Source organism: Dermatophagoides pteronyssinus, unplaced genomic scaffold, assembly GCF_027571235.1.
Source record: "Dermatophagoides pteronyssinus isolate colony J.1.1.1.1 unplaced genomic scaffold, Derpt_VIB-CSIC_2022.12 sq0011, whole genome shotgun sequence".
Taxonomy (NCBI): Eukaryota; Metazoa; Arthropoda; class Arachnida; order Sarcoptiformes; family Pyroglyphidae; genus Dermatophagoides; species Dermatophagoides pteronyssinus.
In genome coordinates, this window is record NW_027461535.1 from 417,880 (window position 1) to 437,253 (window position 19,374).

General features: G+C 28.3%; 1 long non-coding RNA gene across 2 annotated transcripts in view; it reads left to right on the forward strand.

The window, feature by feature from the left end:
* LOC142645417 (uncharacterized) overlaps positions 1–19,374 on the forward strand; it is a 52,619-nt gene that overhangs the window by 31,733 nt on the left and 1,512 nt on the right. For both annotated transcript variants that reach the window (XR_012846552.1, XR_012846553.1), the window contains one exon: positions 6,646–6,733. This is a non-coding gene — a long non-coding RNA (uncharacterized LOC142645417). The remainder of the gene's footprint in view (positions 1–6,645; positions 6,734–19,374) is intronic.

The following is a 19,374-nucleotide window of genomic DNA, read 5'->3' on the forward strand; positions in this document are numbered from 1 at the left end:
AAACAAACCAAGCAAACAAACATAACTGTGTTTGAATGAAGAGAGAAAAAAGAGAAACGACAGAAAAGACAGTGGTGAATTGTGTAAAGCCCATTTTTTTGAAAATTTTTTTTCAATTTTTTGAAGAGTTGAAATATAGCTACTGGGCTACTGGCTGATAGATGGATGCTTCAAGCCAGCCCATTGATGTAACCCGAAAAGCATCACACCAAAAACACCCAGAAAGAAAGAGCGAAGAAAAGAGAAGAGAAAACCGTTTTTTATTTTTTAAAAAGTTTTTCATTTTTCAACCAACTTTTTTGTTTTGTTTTGTTTTGCTTTGCAGCTCAACCTAAACATCATCATATTTTTAACAAACAAACAAAAAATTTTCGAGTCGACTCAAATCAAGTTTGATTCAATTTTCATTGAAAAAATGAAAAAAAAATTGGAAAAACTTTTCATCATCGTCAACAACAACAACAACAACAATAACCGAAAATACCCGAAAAATTTTGCTGTGTTCGTTGTTGTTTTTCCTACGATGATGATGACCATGTTCCCCACCCTATGTGTGTGCACTGTGTTAACTATGTACATTGTGGAACAATCTACTTTGCGAAACCAGAAAAAAATGAAATGAAAATTTTTGGAGAAATTTTTTTTGAAATTTTTCATTTCATTTTTGATTATATAGAATTTACAGTTTTGATGAATCCCAGCTATCCACAAACTCTATCTATATAGTTTTCTTCACGAAAAACAAAAATGAAAAAAGATTCAATGGGCGCCGACGCCTTCTATGTTGATGGCTGAAAAATTCCACTGTATGTCTGCATCATATACACAAGGGAATAGAATAGAATACACACTTTATAAAATTGGAAAAAAATTTTCTGTTTTTGGTTTTCCATTGAAAATGAATGAAGAAAATTTAATTCAATAATTTTCATTTTGTTTGTGGAAAAAATTCTTGCTGCGTTCTTTCTTTCTTTCTTTCTGATAACAAACTTTGTGTTTGTTTGGAGTGTGTGTATGGACTCATCCATTCTATATATCCATGTTTGGTTGCCAAAAACGAAAAAAAATTCAAGCCAAACAAACTTGAGTGACTATTTTCATTAAAATTGATCAAAATAAATAGATTTCCTTTGATAATAATAATAATAATAATGGAAGAGGGAAAACTTGAAACTTTTTTTTCTAGAAAAATTTCAAGTTTTTTGAGACAGAAAAAATTTCTCATGTCGAAATCATTGATGTCGTCATTTTTGAAATTATGTAGGTACTTTTCGCAAGGTAAAAATGCGAAACAACAACAACAAAATCCTATGTTCCAGAAAATTAATAGTCTATTTTTGTGCTGGATGTTGGTCAGCTGCTCATGCTGAGTCCATTTCCAAAAAAAAAAAACATAAAGCACACATCATGATGATGTTGGAACCAGAGAAAAAAACACCCATTAATAAACTAGAGATGTGGAGGGGGAGAGGTATTTTCCCCCTCGTATGATGATCATCTTGGATATCCGAAAAAAAAACCAGAACAACAACCAAAACCAGAAAAATAAAAAACGTTTTTTTTTCACTAAATCAAAATTCCAGCTTGCGTAGTTCACAATAATACACATTAATGACAATTGAACTTTTTTATTTTATTTTGTTCACGGTATACGCGTGGTGGACCATAGGTCCAGCAAGCTATTCAGCCAGCTTGCGCAACAATATTCAGTTATTGTTGTTGTTGTTGGCACAAGACACATTAATTTTCTCTTGCTCTATGACCGTCGTTTTTTTCGATGATGATGATGATCATCATCATGGTACTTTTCGACAATGATGATGATGATGACCTAATCGTTGTTATATTTTTTTGGTGGAGTTCGACCAATTTATTGACCAACATTTGGTTGCACGAAACATTTAATATATTTTGGTGAAAAAAAGAAAATTCTGAATGAAACGAAAAAACATACAACTTAATTTCAAAGTAATTCAATCGATGTTGATGATGATCTTTGTTGGAAACAAAAAGATGTTGTTTTCTGGGGCAATCTTTGATGACCAATAATGAATGCAATCGATGTCTGTTTTTTACGTTATTTTGGTTTTGTTTTTTTTTTTATATTTTGGGATTTTTTTCGGTTTTTACAAAACGAATCGATGGGTAATAAATCAAGATGAAAGTTGAAAAAAAAGAAAGAAAACAAAAATTTCAGCTGAATAAATATCATATTGGTTGCTAAGAGTGTTAATAGAGTGACATAATCGCCTCTTTTTTTCTGGATCTTTTTTAGAAAATTGTTCCAAATAAAAAAAAAATGAAACTAAAAAAAGAAAATCGGACACGAACCATACGAGTGTGATATAGACTTTTATATGTATGTTGTTTGTTTGCGCGTGTTTTTTTTCTCTCGATTCAAGTACACGTGCTTCATAATATGGAAAAAAAGAAGCATCATCATCATTATATTGTTTGATCCATATGTGTTCCACGGTGTGTTTATTTGTTTCTCATTGCGTTTCTTTTTTCAGAAAACATCTCGACAATGATCATCTTGTTTTGATTGTTTGTTAAAAGAAAAAAAAACATCTTGAGAATTTTTTTTAATTGGTTCAAAACAATCGATAAAAAAAAGACAAAAAACATTGGATGCAATGGAAACCATCTGCTTTTGATTTTTGATTTTTCCAATTTTTTAAAATCAATAAACTCTAAAACTAACGAATATTTGTAAAGGCGTTTTGCATTGATTTCAATCAAAAATCATCATCATAATCATAATTTGATAATTAATTATAATCAGTTCCTAGGAATAATGTTGAGTAATGTTGTTTGTTGACAATTTTAAGGTTATTGCCTTTGTCAAATAGTTAAAAAACAATAAGAATAATGTATTTTTTCTGTGAGGGAAGAAGGGGAGTAAATATGAATTCAATATGAATAATTAGAATTATAATGATTATCGTTTCATGATAAATTTTCATTCATTCATTTGAAATTCACGATAATTTCAATTGAATTTTTGAATATTATTACCAGAGTTACAATGAAAAAAAAATACTACAAAACTCCTAAAAAAATGTTGAAATTTCTCTTTCTTGATCACAAAAAAAACAATTAGCCTAATTGGCCAGAGTAGTTTGTTGAAAATGTACAATGTTTTCGTCTCTCTCTCTCTGTATACAGAATCGGATTCTCAGTTTAAAGTCGGAAAATTTCTTTCTGGAAATTTTCCGAATTAAATTTTTTTTTTTTTTTTTTTTTAGTTTCAAACTAACAAGACTAACAAGGTTTCATCATGAAAAAAGTCATGCAAGTTTTTTTTCTGGTTATCATTTTGGTTATTATCTATTCTATTTCTACCCCACTCTACTCAACTACGTCAAATTGGTCATTTTCATATTAGTCCAGTCGTCCATTTAGCTTATTATTTGGATTTTTTTTTGTTGATCAATAAGTTTGTCGGGTTGATATGGTTATTTTTTTTTTGCACATTGTTACCGGGTATATACACCGACAGAATGAAAACCGGGATTTAATCATTATTCTAATCCGGTATTTGTGTGTGTGTGTGTGTGTGTGTGTGTATGTTTTCACTAATAATTAATTATCGGTCTAGCCATTTAATGATGATTATCATTTTCGTCACAAAGAACCTAGTTACCGATTTTTTCGTTACCCGAAATGAAATTCCTACCGGTTTTCAGATTCTCATTTTTGAAATTGATTGGACAAATATTTAGATTAAAGAAAGATAACAATTCCCGAATCAAAAACCGTTGGGTGAATCCGAAATGAAAACCAAAAAAAAACTAATTTTGCAAAAAAAACTGAAAAAAAAACTAAAAACCGGTTATGAAATTTTTATATACATTTTTTATTATTATTAGAGTGGTTCCAGCAAACTTTTTTATTATCCAAATGTTTTCCAAAGTCACAATGTTATTCTTCTTCTTTCTTTCTACAAATGTTCCAAGTTGTTTCATTTTCCAAAATATTATTATGATTCTTTTTTTGTCCACTAAATACGGTAAATGTTACCGTTTGTGTGTGTGTGTGTACAATGACAATCAATTATTTGGTTTTTTGAAAATTAGAAACAAAAAACTAAAAGCGAAAAATGTCCGCTTCTTGCTCGATTCATTTGTGAAGCAGTAAAAATGGGAAACCAAAAGATAAACTATTCTTTCATACAATGGATAACTATTTTTCATTTTAAAAAACAACAACAACAACAACAATTTTGTAAAAGTAGAAATTTTTTTTTGAATCTTGTTGTTGTTGTTTTAGTGCTGATATTTAAAGCGTTCCAAACAGAAACAACAACAGAAAAACAATTATAATAATTGTTGTTGTTGTTGTTGTTATTTTGAACAAACATTTTTTGTTTTTGTTGTTTGTTTGAATGAATAACAACGTATAGAATAGAGAAATGTTCCCGAAATTGAAATTCAAATGAAAAAAATGGTTTTTTTCTGGAAATATTTCCCGAAATCAAAGACGCCGCCGCCGATAAACAAACATTTTTTTTTGCAATTAACGAAAAACGTGTATGCAAAGGAAACACGGTTATCATCATAATGAACAAACAGCGGCAGCAGAATAAAGTCGAAAGGAAAGGATTTACTTGAACTTTGAACTTTTAACCAACCATACATACATCATCATCAGTTCATTAGATCATCATCATTTCCATTATTTACAATGTTGAAAAATGGAAAAATATTCATAATTTTTTACACTGTTGTTTTAGCAACATTGTTGAAACAATAATTCAACAAAGAAGAAAAAGAAAACTTGCAAACTTTGTTTATTTTGTTTTGAACGTCCGAAATTTCATTTTGAACATTTTTATCAACCATGGTTTCTGTATATTGTGTTTGGTTCGTGCTTTTGCCATATCCAGATGCACCAAAAATGTCTGTAACAACAACAAAAATTTAATTCCTGTCTGTCTGAATCCTTTGCCTTGCTTGCCTGGCTTTTGCTTGGATAGACCAAACATTTTTTTCAGAGTTTTTTGTTTTAGTTCAAACTTTTTTTCGCCAAAGTTTCGTTTTTTCAAATGGCCAAAATATTCAAAATGACAGGTCATTGAATTTATCCAATGATTCAGGTAAACAACAACCGAAAAACTTTGTCAAATTTCAGTGTTTTTTTATGGCAAATTTATTCAAATCTCCTAAGCAATGAAAAAAAAAACATTTCTCACATAAATTTCAAATTCAATTTTTTTGTTTGGTGACAAAATGTTTTGTCGTTCTCAGGTTCCTATGGTGGTGGCGAGAAATTGAAGAATTTTTTTTTTTGGTTTTCAGTTTTCAATCAATCGATTCAATCGATATTTTCATTTTTCATTTTTTTTTAGTTTGAAAAAATGAATTCACCTTGTAATTAACAGTCAGGTACCGAAATTGTACGTTGTACATTCGTTTTTTTTCTTGTTGTCGTTGAAATTAAATAACAAATCGATCGATATTCTGAAAATTCTCTAAAGAAAAATTCTGCAAATTGAAATTAAAATTACCAGCTGCGTTGGAAATTCTGGACCAGAACAACAGCCAAACACACCTGGTTTGTTTTTTTTCAAAGTTGGTTTGCACTTGTTATTTTTCGAATGAAAAAAAATCTAGATTTTCTCCCCATGATTGAATTTTTAATCTCAAAGATTTTTTCCCATTTTTTTACGTAATACGTTTAATGTATTCATTCAAAAATCGAATGAAAAAAATGAAATTTGGCTGGCGCCTGTCCACAAATTTGTCTATTTTCAATCGGAAAATCTGAATAAATTCAATGGATGGCCAAAGTCCATTTAAAAAACTGAAAAATTTTTTGTTTCGTTTTGATGCCAAACATGCACCTATTTGTCTATTTTGTTCGTATTGATTTCTGATTTAAATTTTAAATTTTATTTTTTTCATTGAAAATTGAGCAACGAAACAAAATCAATGAAAGAAAAAACAATGGAAAGCCCATGGAAATCAGTAAACAAAAAACAAGGTGTGAATTCAATTCATTTTTTTCATTTTGTTTCACAAAATGTTTCTGTTGTTTTTCCAAAAATTAATAGGATCAAAAATTTGAGAAAAACAACAACAAAACAAAATTGATTTTTCAATGTTGTTATCGTCGTGATGATGATGATAAATTTTGAAATAAATATATCGGATGATCGAAACGAACGAAATAGATCGATCAGTAGAAAGAAATATTGATTGGTCATCGATTATGTTTTATGTATAATTGTAATGTAGTCGTTTTGTTTTCATTTTCATTTTTTGTTTTGCCAAATTCATAAATCGAAAAACAACAACAACAAAATGAAAATGAAAAAAATGAAATTCAAATTTCTCAATTTATTAATCTGGATCAAGGTTGTTTGAATAATAATAATTTCACTGATTTCTCCCCACAGAACAAATCATTGTTTTTCATTCATTCATCATCGATCTGCCATGATCAATTCATTCTCTTCTTGATTAATCAATTAGTGTGTTTTTTTGAAGCAAAATTCATTTTGATTTTGTTTCTGTGATTTCCCAAATAGACCCGGAAATCTTTCCTTCATCAATCCATTCAATCGCTTCCTTTCAATCAATCAATCGATTTTTTTTATTTAAAAAATTTCAAATTTTCTTTTTGTTTTTCCATTGAATACAGGAATCGTATACGAATTTCAACGAAATCAAAAATCAAATTTTTTCCAAAAAAACGACAACATACCGGATTCTTCTGTATTTCTTGCTGGGTAAGTCTGGTTTTTTTGAAAAAAAAACAAAAAAAAAAAAAAAAGAAAAAACTTTTCTTGAACCGGATCATATTGATTGATTGATTGATCAATCAAATGAATGTAAAAATGACTTAATTAGAGAAACAAAAAATTTTACACAGGAAATATTTCTCTTTGATTTTTTTTTTTGTTTGAAAAAATTCCAAATTTCCTCACCAATGTACTTTCGATCATCATCATCGATTTTTCATAAATTACAAATTTCATTAAACAACAACAACATGGAGAGAGAGAGAGAGAGAGAGAGAGAGAGAGAGAGAGAGAGAGCGAATGAGTGGATAAAATTTTTTAATTGAATTTTTTTCTCGCATGCTTTAATCCAATTAAACTTTATTTTTGTATTTGTTATACACTAGGTTTATTTTTTTGTTTCTATTTCAAATTTATTAATTCAATAATAATAATTTTTACCTGCCTAAACGTCGTACAAGCAAATTCCACCACCACCATCATTATCAAATAAAATAACCATGGTAATGATGGAAAACAAAAAAGAAAATTTCAAATTTTCAATGATAATATCAACAATCTTGATAGTCGGATGAAATTGATTGATTTGATGATCGATTCGGACATTTTGTTTTTTTTGCATTGAATTTTTTTTTCTCTTGCTAATTTCGTCGTTGTTGTTGTTGTTGTCAAATCATTTAATTTTTGTTTGAAATTTAAAAAACAGAAAAGAAAAACATAAACAAACAACAAAAAACCAAACACAGCCAAATCAATCCAATGGATTATCTTTGTTTGTTTTGCTGTTGTTTGTTTGTTTTTTGCGTCTTTTTTTCTATAATCCTGATCGGATCCTGACTTGATCATCATCATCGTTGTTGTTGTCGTCCGTTATCATCATCATCATCATCAGCGAATCAGGTGCAAAGACGATGAAAAAACTCAAAAAATCAAAATCAAAAACGAAAAATTTTGTTAAAAATAATCCCAATGTTGGTTGGTTGGTTGTCAAACTGGATTGAATGTTTGAAAGTTTGAAATTTCAGTGTTTAGCTAAACACTAAATTTACCTAAATGAATGTCATTTTTTTTGGTTGTTGGCATTCGATTGATCTGATTTGATGGTTTTTTTCGCTTCAAAAAATCAAAAAAATTTTCAATGAAAAAACAAACAAGGAAATCAAAGAATTTTTCAATGCAAAATGAATTTTTCCATTTCTTCATTCAATGATGATGATAAAAGATGATGACCACGAATGTGATGTTTGGATTATATAACATATTTTACAGAAGAAAAACAATGATTGAATCTGACATTTGTAAAAAACAAATCAAAGAAAATAATCTTGAACTTTAAAAAAATGAAAATGTTTTTTATGTAACTTTTTGAAAAAATCATTACATCATTAACATCATTATCGATTACCTTAAGAGTGTGTATCAAAGGTGTTTTTGCTTGAAAAATATACCTGCTGCTTGCTTGCTTGCTTTGCTTTGCTTTGATTCGATTCAAAACAAACAAAATTAACCAAAAAAGAAATCCGGTTAACAAAATAAAGATTTTGAAATGTTTTTTTTCTTTCGTTTATAATTTCATAATGATAATTATAATCTGTATCATCATTATCATCGTGTTACGTCATCCTGAACAAAATAAAGAAAAAACTTTGTTGTTGTTGTTTGTTTGTTTGTTGATGATTGTTTTTCAAATCATAATAATTAGATTAGTGTGAAATGATCATCATCTGCTGTTTTTTTTTCAATTCTTTGGCTGTTTTTCAGTTGCTGTTTTTCACTTGAAAATTAAATTGACAAAAACAAATTTTGCAAAAATAAGTTTTCTCAATTAAAATTAACAAACAAACGACAAACAATCTGTAAATGTCAAACCGGAGTTTGAAACAGAAACTTTGTCAAAAAATTTTAATTGGATTGTTTAAGGCGATGATAATTGGCCTTTAAAGTCGAAATAGTCGAAAAATGACAAAATTCAATTTACAATTGTTATTTTTTTTTCACTTCAAATTTTTAAACAAGTTTTGTTTTTTTTTGTTCGCAATCATTAATTATGATTTCGAGAGAAAAAAACAAAAAACAATATTCAATTTCGAATAATGATTATCTCTATTTTTCATTTCGGGTTACGCTTGGTTAACCCCTTCATTCTCAATTTCCATTATCATCATCATTTTAGAGGTGATATTCATTATGATCGAAACATATTCATGTTCATTATCGTTATCTTTGTCGTCGTTGTTGTTACGAGTTCAATATCAATGAATTTTTTTTCGAGTTAAAAACTATTGACATTTATCAAACATCCATAGAAATGTTGATGGATGATTATAATTTGTGACACCCAATAGATTTTCATGCACTTATACCGTACTACTGCTATATACGGGTATTACATTCAAATCAAAAGTGTTTACCGCTTCTTTTTTTCTTTTAAAATTATCATCATTACCGAATTAACCATTGACCATAACCAATTGACATTTTAAAAAAATCTTATTTCGATGATGATTTCTTATCGCTTATCTTGATCTTGTTTTCAAGGATTTTTTCATCTTGTTTAAAAAATTCATTTTAATCAAACTTTTTTTCACATTTTCCATGGCTTCTGGTTGATTTAATTTTAATTTTTTGTTTTTAAAGAGGCAAAACGATGTTGTTGTTTTGAACATTTTGACAGTTTTTTTTTCAAATCTTTTTTTGGGTTGTTTACTTGCTTCGTTTGGCTGTTATGATGATAAATGAATGAATCCGATTTCAATTTGAATTGTCAAAGACGTTTTTCCTTTTTCGTCTTCGTTTTTCGTTGTTGAAAACATCTCTTTTTTTCTACATCATCCAATTCACTCCATCATTGAATTACGTTCATCGATCATTTTTTTATATTTTTGAAATTGTTGATGATGATCTTTTGATCATTTTTTTTGGGGGTTTTTGATTTTTAATCCTGGAAAATTTTCAAGTATTAATTTCTTGATCAAATTTCTTTCAAATGATGATGATCATTCGTTGAATATTTTATTTTTGGTTGGATAAAATTCAATCTTTACCACCAACAACAACAACAACCACCAATGTTCATTTATCATTTTTTTAAGTTTTTTAAGTTTTCAAAAACTTTAAACCAAGAAAATATGTTTCCGAATTTATAATTTGTTATTGGTTTCGAGTGCAAAAAACATTTGATTTTTGATGATTTGAAAATTATCATTTTTTTTTTTTTTTTGGTTTGAATTTTAATTACAATTTTCGTTTTGTTCGTGACCATGGGTTCACGATGTTGATCAGCCAAGAGAGAGAGAGAGAGAGAGAGAGAGAGAGAAAACGAACAACCATAGATCAATATTTAAAGATAACGATTAAAGTTGTTGATTGGTTGTCTCCAGATATTTTCGGTTTTTTTTTCTTCGAAGGAAAAAAAATTCAAAATTCAAAATGAAATTCATGCAATTCAATCATTGAAATTTCAATGAAATTCATACAATTGATGATGTGTGTGTCGGTTTCGGATTGTTGTTGTTGTTGTTGTCGAAAAGTGTCATAATGTATAAATCTGTTTCTCTCTCTCTCCTCAGATATCTCGATTTAGCATCATCATCTTTTTTTGGCCAGTGCCAAAAACAATCGATGCGGCGATTTGGCATCGTTTCGTAGTTCAATGAATTCTTTCGAAATACAATCTCAGGTAAAGATATTGACCAGCCAGCAAAAAAAAAAAAAAAAAAAAAAAACAAAAAATTACTTTATCGAAACGACGGTTATTAATGATGAATATTTTTTCATGATTTTTTTTCCATTTTTCTTCATCATCATCATCATCATCATCATCAACCAATCATCAACTCAATTCATTTGTTTCGTTTGTTATTTTGGTTGTTATTTTGTTTCTTTTTCTTTTTTGGAATCATTTTTTTTCTCCTAAATCCAAATGTGATGATGATTGAGATTGAGATTGAGATTGAAAATTTAGATAAGCATCACAGGTTTCAACATTCATTCAACATCATTTCGATTCATTCGTTAAGCATCATATTTGATTATTTGACCAGTGAAAATATGATGAAATGAAATCAGCAGGTATCATTCATATTTTTTATTTATCATTCCGTTTTTGAAATATAATCGATGAAAATTATCTACTTTTTTGATATTTATTTTCAACCGAAAAATAACGAAAAGAAAAAAATCAAGTGATGAGTGTGATGAGTGATGATTGAATCAATCGGGAAAACACACACACGAACGAATGATGAAAATGATATTTTGATTAGATTTTTTTGTTGTTGGTGTTTTGTTGTTTTGAATGAATGAGGAATGGAAAAGTTTTTGATTTTCTTTCATTCGTTTTTCGTAACTTGGAAAAATTTTTTGGTCAAAAATCGATGGTATCAAAAGGGGAAAAAAACCTGGAAAACTGATGATGACTGTCATTAGTTCATTTTCAAAGATGATTTTTCTGATCAAAGTTTTCAAAATACATATTTATGATTTTCTTTCAAACGAATGAAATTCTGTTCATGTTTTTTTTAAATCGTTTTTTTCTAATTTTAAACAAAATTAGATTCATGGTTTGCTTTAAATTTTCTTATTTTTTTCCTTTGAAAAAACTAACATCATCGAAGATAAACAACGATTTTTTTTTCTTTTTGAAAACAAAAATATAATCTTTAAATTTTGTTGTTGCTTGTTTTTAAGTTGACATTTGCTTTTTTTCGGCGCCATGAATAACAACAACAACAACAACAAAAACGACTGTCATCAATATTCAACTGTTGACGGAAGCCAAATATAAACTAATCTCTAATCGTTTATTGGCATCAATTTTGTTTAAAAAAACATCGAAAAACGAAAAAATCCATTAAACATTTTAAAGAAAAATTGCTGCTCTACAATATATTGATGACATTGATTTGCTGTCAGTATACTGATGTTTGTCATCAATTAACCCTTTCGTTCGCATCAAATTTGCTCGATAAATTTTTAAACAAGCAAAAATAAAGGTAATGGTCATTATCTTTAATTATCGTTACTCCAGTTTAGTTTAGTTTATTTTAAAGAAAATTCAAATAGACAAAAACAAAAACAAAACGATAATTGAATTTCCTTGATTGATTTTTTACGAATTTTTCTGAGTTTTTATCAACAAAAAAAGTTGACAATTATTAATGAAAAAATAAACTTTACTTTTTCAAACAAAAATTAATCCTTGATATTGGCATGTGAGTTTTGATTTTTTTTCTGATTTTTTTCATTCAGCAGAAAACAACAACAAAAAAAAAAAAGTGGACTTGGCGATTTTTTTCTGATGATAAATCCCTTTCAAACATTTAAATTGCAAATTTTTTTTTTATTTTTTTTTTTTGGCAATTTGAAAATCCCAAAAAATGCCAATCGTCGTCTTCGTTGTTGTTTTTGTTGTTGTTTAAAGATTAGCAATATTTATTCATTTAAGAACAGAAAATTCAAAATTGATGGACATACTTACGCAGACTGAATGCATTTCTTTCCTTTTTGCATGATGATGATGTTAATTTAGATTCGATAGGAAAGAAGCAAAGAAAATTTACATTTCTCTCTCTCTCTTCCTATCAGCCAATATTGCTCATCGATATCATGGCGCCCATTATTTGACAAATAAACAAAAACTACGAGCTTTTTTCCAAGTTTTTTTTTTAATGAAATCCATTGTTTTTTTTTTTGTTCAAACAAGGAAAAATCAATGATGATAATTTTTTGTTTTTCGTTCTTTGATTAGCATATAATGAATTTCATTTAGATTTTTTTTTTTTGTTTTTTTTTAAATTTCTTCCATTCGTTATTGCTCATTTGCATATGACGATAATGATGATGATGATGATGCAGCCACCCAAAAAAACAAAAAATATTGAAAATCATTTTTCCCTTCTCTACTGATCAATCAATCATTGATTTATTGGCAAATCCTTCTGTGTGTGTGTGTGAGTGTGTGTTAATGAGAATGATGATTAGGCGAAATTTTCCATTTCGTTTATCCAATTAAAATTGATTGAAAATTGAATTTTTTGATTTATAAATTTCAAAAATCAATCGAATTCATCAATTTGAATGATAATGCTGTTTTTGTTTGTTTGAAAAAAATCTCCCTACCATCGTCCTTAGTGTTTATCATCAGTAAATGAGATTGCATAATTTTTTTTTCTTTTTTCAATTTGAATTTTGTTTTTTTTTCAATCACCAATAAATTGTTCATTGACCTGATTGATCCTTTTTTTACCAGTTCGCGAAAAACAAAACATTCAAAATTGGTTGACAATTTCGTTAGCATCCCTCCATCATTCATTATCCGCATCAATACTCCACAAAAAAAACAACGATGCTAGGCGTTTCTTTTCGGTTGTTGTTTTTCATCAATTTTTCTGAATGTCAATATTGTCCATGTGCTCTCTCTCTCTCTCTCTCTCTCTCTCTCTCTGCGCGTCACGAATTGAAATTATTCAAAAGAAAAAAAAATCGAAAAATATTTTCAAACTCAAAAACAATGACAGAGCGAAAAATGTTTTTTTTTGTATGCCGAAGAAGAATTTCAAAATGTCAAAAATATGAAATGAAACATTGAAAAAAATTTTTAAAAACAAAAAACAAAACATCTTTGAATATTAATGAATGTTGCTGGATGATGTAATGATGATCATGATGTTTGTTCGTACGGAAACAACTTTGAAATTCGTTTAGTGATGTCGATGTTGTTGTTGATGTTTTCCAAAATCCAAAAACAAAATTTGTTTCGCTTTTCACTTTTGCAATATTGAAATTCATTCAATTTTTAGTTTTTTTTCGATTGGATTTTAATGAATTTTTTGTTTGAAAAATATATTATGTTTGCCCTTGAAAATATGAAAAATGGGAGAGAGTGAGAGAGAAATCACATGAAATTTTTTTCATTTTTTCCATTTTTTGTTGAAATTTTGTTCAATTTTAACACGTGATTCATCGTCCGCATCCATTTTGTTAATTCGAAAGATGTAAAAAAACATCGAAACCATTCATCATTATCATTTGGAAAAAAAATGGAATATCGATCTTCGAATGTTGATATTGGCTACTTTTGAAGTTCTCAGGCCATTTTAGCTGATTTTTATCCAAAAATTTTTTTAAATTTTTGATTAATTTCATTCTGAACCACGCCAAACAACAAGCGAAACAGAAGCAGTGAAAAAATCCTTGAAAATTGATTTTAATCGACTTAAGAAAATTCAGTATTTTCCACCAACACCCCATTTCATCATATTCATTTCATTTTGAAGTTAAGGACAATCCATTGTCAACAATTTTGTTTAAAAATTTCAAAATTAGCCAAAAAAAATTTATGCAAAAATGCGTAGGTGTGTGTTTATGGCAAACATCAGCCACTGCTGCTGCTGCATGGTTAAATGGATTTTTTTTTAAAAAAAAGCCTACAAATTTGATTTTTGATTGCACAGGTAATGAAACAAACAAACAAACAAATTAAATCAACAACCGACAACATAATCCATCCATAGCATTAGTCAATTATGTTTTTTTTTATAAAAAAAGCCATAATTATAAACTTCCACCTATTTCCACCTATTTTGCATAAATTCAAAATTGGAAATTGAATTTTTTTTTCAATAACTTAATGAAGAAAAAAAAAATCTAATAAACTAATTGCAATGTCGCCTTGTTTTTCAACTATTTCGACTTATTTGGTTATTTTTTTTATTGAAATTTTTTTCTGTCCATTTTTTCAAACAAAATTATGGCTGCTGCTAATTTCTTTTCAGAAAAAAAAACTTTGAAAAAAATTCAATCATAATCGCTTAGGTTAGGTTAAACAAGAAAAAAAAAATTCAAGTTAATCAGTGTGATTTTACGAAGAAAAAAAATAAAGGTGATTCGAGAAAAGTTTTACGAAAGAAAAATTACCTTTTTTTTTCTTCGTTTGATTTGGAAAAAAAAACAAACAAAAACAAAACAAGCATCATTTTTAAAGCTTTAAAAATGAAAAATTGATTACACACTAATGGTAAGTGTGTGTGTGGAAAAACAAAAAAACAACAAAAATTTCGCTCCACATTTTTCATCGTCAGACAGACTTTTTTGTTGTTGTTGTTTTTGTTGGTCGGCTATCAATTTTGAGATTTTCTTCTTCGTTTTTTTTGTTGAAAATCCATCCATTTCAAGCATGTTTGGTTTGTTTGTTTGTTTATTTGGTTTGTAGAGCGAAAAAAAGATTGATTGAATTTTGAAAGACGAAGATCGAGAATCAAGAAGAAGTGAAGTGAAGTGGAGAAAAAAAATCCTTAAATGACATGACATTACTGAGATTTGAAAATGATGATGATGATGATGATCCATTTCATTGATAGATAACTGAAATAATTGATACCTACCGGTGTTTTTTTTCTTGTTTTCAGAAAATGTTTTTTGAAATTTTCAAAAAAAAACTGGCAAGAAATTTGCTACAAAAAGAACAAAGTTCAAAGTGACAGTGAGAAAAATACGAATCTAAGAATCAAAGAATCTAAGCTTCTCAGGCAAAAACACATACACATCCATCCATCGATAGCCCAAACAAATCATAAATCTTCGTCTCTCTCTCTCTCTCTCTCTCTCTCTCTCTCTCTCTCTCTCTCTCTCTCTCTCTCTCTCTCTCTCTCTCTCTCTCTCTCTCTCTCTCTCTCTCTCTCTCTCTCTCTCTCTCTCTCTCTCTCTCTCTCTCTTTCACATCACTTTGGGCAAAGTTAATTCTTTTGATTAACACTACATTACTACATGTTTGTTTTTGATAATGTCTATATATGATCTTGTCATTCGATGATGATGATTTCATTTTCGATGAGAACATCATCATCCTTGTCTGATCTTAATCAAATTTGAAATAAATAAATACAAACTTGAATTGAAATGAAATGAAAGAGTTTTTTTAGACTAAACAACAACAAGAGAAAAAACGAAAACAAAATCCAATTTCAAATTATCCATTCGAATCTATGAATGAATCGGATACGACCAAGGGAAAAATTTTTGATAATTTTATTTGATTAAAAAAAATTAAAACATCTTTATTTCGTTTCATCATCATTTTAGCTCGATAAATTACATTTTCGGTCGTTTTTTACGTTTGTTTTTTTTTGTAAAATTTATGATGTTTTTCGCTTTGCTTTGCTCTGTGTTTGCACGATTTTTTTTTTCTTTTTTTCTTCTGTCTTCGAGAATGTCCAGAAGATTCATTTCGATAATCGTGATGATCTTTTTTTGCGCGCCGCACAAATCTAGATTTAGACATTTAGGCAATGTTGTTGAAAACCAAATGATTTTTTCGCTGGTTTAAAAAAGAATTTACGATCTTAATTTGTCAAATAATCTCTGCTCTACTCTGCTTCTCTCAACTTATCGATGAATCATAAATTATGTACATGTCAATGACAAAAACCCAAATACCCAAAATACCACACCTTTCTGGTTAAACACTGATGAAACGCCAGCCAAAACAAACAAACAAATTTTGGAAAATTTTTTTTTGAGAAAATTCTTTCCAATTCTACCAATAATCATCATCATCATCATTGTTGTTTGATTTGGCCTTTTTTTTTGGTTGATATGATCGATAATCGATTGATTGTTTAATAGAGGAAAAATTCTATGGAAAATCAATGATGATGATAATCTAAGAAACCAGAAATGAGTGTGTGTATTTGATTTATTGATTCAATCGATCTATGTATAGAATCACTCAATCCTTTCACTGTTTATCAATTTGTTTTTTAAATATGTAAATAAATAAAAAACTTTTGCTGTTTTTTTTAGCAAACACACATTGTAAAATTGGAAATTTCATTTTTTATTTTCTATTGATTTTATGTTTGTCATTTTACATAGATAGATAGATAACACACACACACACACACACAGAGAGAGAGGAAATTCCAAAGAATTTTTTCCAATGTAAACATCCAGCAGCAACCAAACCAAAATGCTTATCTTCATTTTTTTAGACCAAAAATTATCAAAATAGATCAAAAAAATGAAATGTTTATGCAATGTGATGATTTTCTGGCCTGTTTACTAATTTCAGATTTGGTTTTTTCGTTTGTTTTTTTTTCGGTTGTTCTTCAGTGTTTGGTTAGAATGTATCACTTTTTTGTTTGTTTGTTTGTTTGGTTGGTTTGTAAATCAACGATGCTAAATCACTATTTTCACCCCGTGACAAACTTGATGAAAATTTTTTAGTTTAAGTTTAAAAAAACATGGTCATAAATTCAATCACGATATTCACCACCACCATTCACCTTGCGTTTTTTTGACAGGTGAATAAAGTGAAATTTTAAAAAATCAAAATAAAAATAAAAAACAAAATATCAACTGAAAAACATCTTTAGATATGGTTCCTTGGTTTTTTTTTCAAAATGATAATCCCATACTTACTTAGCTCAGCTTAAGCTTGATGTTTGTGTATGTGATTGATAATCTATCATCCTAATCAATCCGGTAATCATATATTAACCCGACGGAATCTGTACATGTCATTTTTCGGCTTTTCTTTGTGGTGATTTTTTCTTCTTTGATTTTTGCTTCCTTTTTAATTAAAAATGAATCATTCTTTCTGAGCTTTTTCATTAAAATTTTCAGTTTTAAAATGAAATTAATTTTACACACTCGGAATAGTTTCCTCAAACTCAAACTACTATTTGTTGATTGTCAAAGTTTAGTCTAGTCGAGCTAAGTGTTATTTATCTTTTCTATCCATAATTCTAGCCTTAGACATAGCCATAGTAACCGAAATTCTTTTTTCTTTTGTAGATTTGGATTTGTTTTTTTTTTGTAAATTATAAATTCATTATTCACTATGGTTACAAAAATTTTTTGAAATCGAAAAAAACTTATCAAAATTTCTATTTATTTATTTAACCCACCATTATACAGTTGGGGGTATTAGAAAAATTATTGAAATTTCTATTTTTCATTTTTTGGAAAAGATTTACCATTGATAGAATCCATGGTTTATCCACAATGATGGTGGTGGTGATGGTGGTAGTATGGGGGATGTGCCTTAAAATCACATAAAAGGCGTGTCATGGTCCTTATGGTTCATGGATGGGTGGGATAAATATAGATGGGTGGGTTATTTGATTACGCTTGTGGTTATTGTTGTTGCGCTATGTCTGTCAAAAACCTAGCTGCGCTAGCTAAAATCAATGATAATCAATATTAATGGTGGTGGTTGTGGTTGTGGTTGTAATAGCCGCGCACTTACTGATTTGGTTTTTTTTATTTTTAAAAAATTTTGATTTTTCTGTTCAGTCATTCAGTTAGTCGGTAAGACAGGGCCCGGTCATAACCAACAACAAAAAATGTAACTGTAAACTCCAAAAAATCAAATCAAAATTAAATCAAAAATCAAAAATTGTGATCTCTACATTTGCTTGTGTGTGTGTGTGGTGTTTATCAAAATCAAAAATCAAATCAAAAGTCAAAAGAAAAGAATTTTTTTTTTTTTTTTGTTAAATTCCAGTGGCATCTTAACCCTGTTATTGATATCTTTCTCCATCACTATATATTTATCTTTATTGTAAGTTTTATTTCATCAACATCTTTTTCATTTTCTCGACGAATCTTTTTCAAAAAACATCTTTATTATCAATTCACATCAAATAATAATAATAATTTGAATAATGGCTAGTGTCATTGATCATTGGTCATTGGTCATTCTTCGATGATGATGACCACAACAACAACTACCAAAAAATACTGATAAATATACCAAAAAGGTGTGATTTTCATCATCATGATGAAAAAAATGATGTTTCAATCGAATATCTATCGAATTTGATCTATTTTTCTTTTCATAAAAATATTTTTGACTATTCACTTCGGTTTGGTTGATTGTTGATTGCCTGGTTATCATTTCATTTCATTTTTTCTGCTGTCAGTTTATTTCATTTCATTTCAATTCTATTCTTCTTTTGAAGAAAATTTTTTCTACGAAATTGATGTGCACGTTTCATCTTTTATTATATGATTATTACTTTTTTTTTTTTGAAAACTGATTGATGCTAACATCTTATTTATCCATTCATTTTATAAATCTGTCATTTTGTTTCATTCATTCATTCATTCATTTCTATCTCTCTCTCTCCAACTATCGATTGTATCGATCTGTTGTTATTATTATTATTTTTTTCCTGGTGATGGTGGTGGTTACATATTTTTCTTTCAAATGTCAGTTCTGATGATGATTATGATTATTATTATAAAAAAACCATCTGAAAAAAACATGATGATTATCATCATCTTTATCATATTTTTGACTCCTTTTAAAAAACTTTTTGTGTGTAAAAAGGCTTCTGTGTTCATCATAATCATCAATTTTTTTCGTTGTTTGGTGATGGTCATTCGTTTCCTGATTTATTTAAGGTTTTGATGAAACGAAAGATGAAAATATGATGAAATTATCAATCGAATAATATCGTGATCGGTTGTAGAAAGAAAAAATCATTCGAATAACCAAAACAACCCGAAAAAAAAAGATTAAGATATTTTCAACCAAAAAAAAACAACAAAAAAATTTTTACATTTTTTTTCTGGGTGAAAAAAAAATCCTGTCAGAGATTATCTCCTGATGATGATTTTAGCAT